The following is a 7,276-nucleotide window of genomic DNA, read 5'->3' as shown; positions in this document are numbered from 1 at the left end:
ACTTTTCCAGACCTTAAGGTAATAGCCTTGACTTGCTCTTTAGCTTCCTTCCTGCCTGGTACTTCCGTGTCACTGGGAAGAGTACCAGGTTGACGATTGAGCACTGCATTGGCTAATTGACCGATTTGATTTTCCAAGGTCTTGATAGAAACCGCCTGACTCTTGCACAACAGCTTAAGTTCCTCAAAATTAGCACTAGTAGGTGCAGCTGCACTTCCCTGTTGAGGATATGATTGCCTTGTAGCATACTGCTGTGGTTGCTGGAATCCAGGTGGGTCAAACTGTTTACTCACTCCTTGCTGATATGGTGGCTGAATAGCATTCTGATTATTCCCCCAGCTGAAATTTGGATGATTTCTGTTGTTAGGATGATAGGTCGCTGGCACAGGCTGCTGTTGTCACTGATAATTATTCACATACTGAACAGATTCGTTTACAAGAAAACACTGATCCGTAGCATGAGAACCTGCACAAAGCTCACAAACCATAGCTATTTGATTAACTCCATACGTAGCCAAAGAATCAACCTTCATTGATAGCGCTTGGAGCTGGGCTGTAATAGCGGTGGCTGCATCAACTTCCAGAATACCTGCTACCTTGCCTGACGTCATCCTCTGAGTTGGGTTTTGATGCTCATTTGCAGCCATCGTCTCTATAAGATTATACGCCTCAGTATAGCTTTTAGCCCATAAGGCGCCTCCAGCTGCTGCATCGAGCATGGGCCGAGATTGAGCCCCCAAACCATTATAGAAGCCAGTGATCACCATCCAATCCGGCATTCTATGATGTGGACATTTTCTCAATATTTCCTTGTAGCGTTCCCAAGCCTCACACATAGATTCTGTAGGTTGCTGCGCAAACTGAGTAAGAGCACTCCTCATAGCAGCAGTCTTTGCCATCGGATAAAACTTCACCAGAAACTTTTGCGCAAGATCTTGCCACGTAGTGATGGACCCAGCTGGTTCAGAATGTAACCAGTCTTTAGCCTTGTCCCTTAGTGAGAATGGGAAAAGCCTCAACTTGATAGCCTCATCAGTCACGCCATTATACTTAAAAGTGCTGCAGATCTCGACAAAATTCCTTATATGCATGTTGGGGTCTTCAGTTGCCGCTCCTCCAAAAGAAACAGAATTCTGCACCATCTGAATAGTGCCCGGCTTGATTTCAAAGGTGTTAGCTTGAATAGCCGGATGAAGGATGCTTGACTGAATGTCATCAATTTTAGGCCGAGAAAAATCCATGAGAGCTGGATCAGCTTGAACAATATGATCTCCCATGTTTACTGGTTCTTTCTGCTCAGTTCCTGAATCCGAATCCTCAAAATCTAACTTCTCCGGAATATCAAGAACTTCGTCTGTCTCCTCAGCTGTATCTAAAGTCCTCTTGCGAGCACGAGAACGAGTTTGCATAAACGCTTGCTAAAGTACCTGAAACACTACCGGAAAAAATAAGTAACTACTACGTCCTAATCACTGAGTCCTAATGACCAATGATGGTAAGTACATAAACTAAACAAATACGCCGAGTCCCCGGCAGCGGCGCCAAAAACTTGTTAGGGCGAAAACACGCGCTAATATTCACGCAAGTATACGCGTTCGCAAGTAATATAGAATACTTTCTAGTTCGTTCCCTCAGAGACTCAGACTAAATTATTGTCTAATTAAACTCACTCACCAATGTATGATTACTTCTCAATGTTAAGATAATAACACTTAAAATTGTTGATTAAATATTAACTATAATTAACTACTTAATTAACCACTTAACTAACACTTCAATTTATCAATAATAAAACACTCATGAGATCACAACTTCATTATTACTTCCTTCTATAGCCATTGTTATTACCTTTAGCATGTGACAGTGATGATATTAATCGAATAACACGAAACTGATAAAAGCCAACTTTCATTGTACTAATACCATTCTACCAAGCATCCACAATTAAGATAGAAGTTGAATAGTCATCAATTATGTTGAGTTCCTATATGTCTACAGAAATTGACAACACAACGATTTAAGCACAAGTTATTCTTTTTTGATTACATAGGGCAAATAAAACTGTTAGAGTTACCCACTAATCATGCACAACGTACATGAACCTATGCTAGCATGGCAAGTTCTAAATCTCAAGATCCACCGTCGCTTCACTAGAGATTAACACGCTATCTTATATGTTCGCGACGCACATAAAACGAATACGCACAACCAATACTAGATATCATGCAATCATCACACACTAAAGTATTAAACAATTAACTAAAGAATTCCATAATAAATCCGTTGCAACCCCATGATCACGATTAGCCCATAATAGAACTTATCGCCATCATGGGTTCATATGAAATCATGATAAACAAACACAAGAAAATAATAACTACACTAATTATATTAAAACAAAGTACGTCACAAGAGTAAATAAGTCAAAGCAAGAAAACTAGCATCCAACATTACAACGAAACAAGAATCACAAGAAAATATGCTTCCTCTTCGTTACGGTGTGCTAAATCGGTCTTCTTCCTTATCTCCTTCGCTTCTTGCGTAAAACACAATCTTCTTTTTTTTCAATCCCCCTGTGAAAATGTCTCAAATCTACTTATATAATAGTCCCATAAAACTCAGATTACATAGAAGTTGGAAGCCAAACAGAAGTAGAAGTCTAAAATAATTCAGCAAAATTCCCGACCCTGCGCGGCCGCTCAGCATAGCTGCGCGGGCGCGCAGGCCTCTACTGGAAAAATCCAAGTTTGCTCCGTTTCTTCGCCGTAATCTGCCCATTCCTTTCCTCTCGCAATGGTGAACACATGCCAAGGCTTATTCTTGATGATTCTTCCCCCGAAATGCAACTAATACCCTGAAATGCATAAACACTAGAAAAACGCATCAAATACACAAAATACTTGATTTCAAGACACCAATTTAAGCCATTTTAAGACGTTCTAAGTGGTATAAAATGCCACTTATCAGTAATTCAAGCGGAACTGCTCAAAACTCTTGGACAAGCTCATAAGGATAATGTCAATCTGGGTTTCCCCGTCAAGTTCAGCACCAAGGATCTCTATCTCATTCAGATGCGATATCATCTTGAGAACATGATCCCTTACAGGTGTGCCTTCAGCCATCTGAGTGTTCATTAAAGCCTTCATGGCTACTTGCCTAGCAGCCCTATTCTGATCTCCAAAAAGTTCCTTGAGATTAAAGAGCATATCTGAAGCAGTGGCCATAGACTGATGCTGATGCTGCAAAACACCCGACATTGCTGCCAGAATGTAATATCGCGACATCTCATCAGCCTTAATCCACCGTTTATAATAATCTTTCTCATCTTCAGGAGCATCAGCAGCAGGCTGTTCAGGCTTGGGTTCATAAGTGCAAAACTTGTACTCCTCATCAGTCAACACAATGTCCAAATTTCGTTTCCATTCAATATAGTTAGGTCCGGTAAGTTTGTTATCCTTAAGTATGGTGAATAGTGGATTAAAGCCCATTTTATCCTGAGAATCATGCATAAAAACATCACATAAATAAGGGTGCATTAATTATTAAGATCTATTAATTCCTCTAACAATTATTAAAATTTAATGCACTAACATATAAACACCATAAGCTTCTGGTACGCCACGATGTGTGACATGTATACCACCTAATTTTGTTTAAATGTTACTTCGGTCCTATTACTAAACAATATGCCACGTTGGGGTGGACTATATTATTTTTCATAGCTAAGTGTATACCATCATCAAATCTTAAATTATTTGAAATCTATGGAACTTGGTACGCCACGATGGGTGGCGTGTATACCTTCCAATATTCGTAATTTTGCCTTGAATAGAATACTTCAATTCAATATTCATCAATGGTTTGATTTCCAGGTAGTGGAGGAGTCACATCGTCTCGCTTAAAACCCACAGCCTTACAAGTTCGATGAACTCGTTTTTGACAAAATCGCCCCAAATCAGAAATAAAGAAAATCCGTATTTTATTCCTTTTAAAATTAATTTAAGAAGTTTGTTCTAGTAATTTCTATAACATTCTAGACACCATAAATTACATGCCACGATGGGTGACGTATATATAATTTATATTCATCTTTATGTTAAATTACCTACAACCAATAATGGAGACCATGGGAATTCATATTAATTCCCTCTCCCACTTAGAATTTTTTATTATTAAAATTGAGGAATTTTAAAATTAAATGGGGTCCTATGTTGTTATAATTATGTCTAATCATGCATTCAAAATACACACATAATTTTAGCAACATATAACATTTAATTAAAGCAATAAATAAATTTTATGTCCATGTCGTCCTAATTAAGTTAAACATGCAATTTTAAAAGAATTATACACATAATTAACGACACACATAATCAATAAATTAAAGCAATAATTAAAATTTAATGGAAAAAATTAAAATAAATTTTCCACTATTATGGCCCTTAAAAAAAAAATCCAGTTCTCAAAAAAAAATATGCCCCAAGCGCGCCCCGACGCCCCCAGCAGCCCCAACAGCTCCAGCAGCCCCAGCAGCTCCAGCAGCCCCAGCAGCCCCATGTAATCGCACAGCGTAACAAAAAAAACTACCGGAATTGATTTCCGATCGCACATAACTATTACAAAATACCCGGAACAATTACAAAAAAATAGATCTAATACGAAACTAATTTTGTAAAATCTATTCTAACACGATCAACCCTCGTTGTAATAACCCCAATTTTTGGAAATTTTTGAAACCCTTATGAATAGTGATTTTGCAGATTATGCTGAATGAGAAAACTTTTCATGCCACACTATGTAGGGTTTCTGTTATTGATCTTCTGGGATATTATTAGTACTCTATGTGGTATATAAGTGTATGTAAAGATCGTCAGAATCCAATTCCGAACACTTTGATTTTTCCCGGAAATCCACTAGATACGAAAAGAATTGAGTATAAGGTAACAGGATAAAAAGGATTTAAATTAAAGGATTATAAGAGAGGATCATAAAAGGAATATAATGTATTGAGAAAGGTTAAGGGAACCTAAGTAATACGATCCCGGGTATGATCCCTCAAACGATAAACGAAAACGAAAGTTAAGCGAACCGTATAACAGATCAGGGGTCATTAGGCAAACAATTAGGAAGTTAATCAGAGGGATTAGAGAGGATGATGTCACCCAACCAATGAGAAGAGGACAAAGAGGGGAGGATGACATCATGAGCATGACATAAGCATGACATAAGGGAAGGAGATGTGGTTGAATTAGAACCACACAAAGTTCAAGGTTAATAAGGTAATTAACTAAAACAAAACCAAAACTACATCCACCAAGCCAAACAAATCATTTTCATCAAAACAAAAAAATTCTATTTCTCATCACCAAGAACATTGCTCTCGGCTTTTTGCATTTTCAAAGGAAAGAATTTTCAAAATCCAAGATTCAAGCTTCCTAAATTGGTAAGATAATTCCCTAGTATTCCTTATGCATAGTTATGGCTATATTATGAGTTTAAGCTACCAATTCATTCTTTATCTTCTCCAAAAATCAATGAAGAAGACAATGAATAGTGATTTCAAGGTTTTTAACTTGATTTTTCTTGTTTTTCCTTTAAGATCCAAGCATCCCTAAGACTCCTTAAGGCTTCTTAAGGCTTCCTAGCTACTCACACCACTTCAAGGAAGGTATATCATCTCCAAACCCTAGCTTTACTTTTTATATTAGGATGATTTTGGTTGTTATGGTATTAGAGTAGCTTAATGATGGTTGGTAGGGGTGTACACGGTTTGGCCAACCCGACCAATCCAAACCGAACCGACCCTATTTCGGTCAAACCAAACCGATTTTTTTCAACCCGATATATAGTTGGGTTGAAAAAATGTCAACCCGATTTAATTGGGTTGGATATGGTTTTCGATAATTTTAAACCAATCCAACCCAACCCGATTAAAATATATATGTACATGTTAATAAGTTAATCCAAAATTATGTTTAGGCCATTTACATAGATCCATATATCTCTAACTCTAAATGTAACTTATAACCTCCGTGTTCATAGTTCATTTCGTAACAACAATAGATGTTTGATTAGTGTTATATTTTTTGCATTAATGATTCATACCAATATTTAAAGCGTAAGCAATATTATTAGTACTTTTGATGTCGAAAATTAGATGTTTAAGATAATCGCTAATTGATATGGAATATAATTCTGCTTCCTAAAATATATCAATCAGATATCTTTTCTTCCAAGTATTCCATTCTTTACGGAATTCCTTCTTCATGCATATCTCTTCTTATGTTTATCTCTTCTTATATACTACACAGTTACAAGATAATCGCTAATTGATATGGAATATAATTCTGCTTCCTAAAATATATCAATCAGATATCTTTTCTTCCAAGTATTCCATTCTTTACGGAATTCCTTCTTCATGCATATCTCTTCTTATGTTTATCTTGATCTTCTTTTCTTTAATCAGCTACTGTCCTTATCTGATTGTCCTTCAGCACTTAAGTTCTGATATCTATCTTCTGATGATTATCTCCTGATAACATATGTACTGATATCCTTAAGTCCTGACTTCCAGTATAAGTACTGATCAACAGTTAAGTACTGATTTATCCTGTTCAAGTAAGATCTGAAAGCTAAACATAAAACATATTAGCCATGACATTATCAAATATATCTAACAATCTCCCCCAACTTGTAAATTAACATAATATACATGTTTAACAGATATTTGATGATGTCAAAAACATTAAGTACAAATGCATCAGAATTAGACTAGATAACTACAACTTACAGTCCTTAAAGCTTTTACCAATTTCAACTTCTGATAACAACTTCAGTCTGTATAAATATTAGTATTTAAGCAGTTGTAGATCATCAACTTGGCTTCATCATTTTCTGATCCCTCTGATGTCAGGAGTTGTTCTGAGATAGTTCTTCAACAAACATTTCTCAGCATATCTTAGTTCATCAATCATTCTCCTTTTGACATCTTTAAGCTCTGTAGTATCTTCACCAGTTTGAAAGATTGCAGCTCTGAGATCATTGATCTTTGCTTTTCTCAACTCCTGATCTAGTCTTATGACATAAGCTTTGTCAGACTCCAGATTGAATTCAAGTCCCTTAATACCAAGATATGTTCTGATTTGTGCAGTATTAGGCTTCATATCAACAATATCACCATTGTGATCTCTGTACTTTGGAACATATATGCTGTCAGACTTAACAGAATAAAGCCTTTTCTGTCTCTGAATCTGTTCTTTTAAGTAGTTTGCAGCAG

The 7,276-nt window shown here is 36.6% G+C and overlaps 1 non-coding gene across 1 annotated transcript; it reads left to right on the top strand.

Moving 5' to 3' along the window:
- The first annotated feature begins 777 nt into the window (after positions 1-777).
- On the top strand, positions 778-884 carry LOC141709259 (small nucleolar RNA R71). Its single transcript, XR_012569845.1, has one exon. It is a non-coding gene; the product is annotated as a small nucleolar RNA R71 (small nucleolar RNA).
- Positions 885-7,276: the final 6,392 nt, after the last annotated feature.

Source organism: Apium graveolens, chromosome 2 (genome assembly GCF_009905375.1).
Source record: "Apium graveolens cultivar Ventura chromosome 2, ASM990537v1, whole genome shotgun sequence".
NCBI lineage: Eukaryota > Viridiplantae > Streptophyta > Magnoliopsida > Apiales > Apiaceae > Apium > Apium graveolens.
This window is presented reverse-complemented; position numbering and strand designations above follow the sequence as displayed.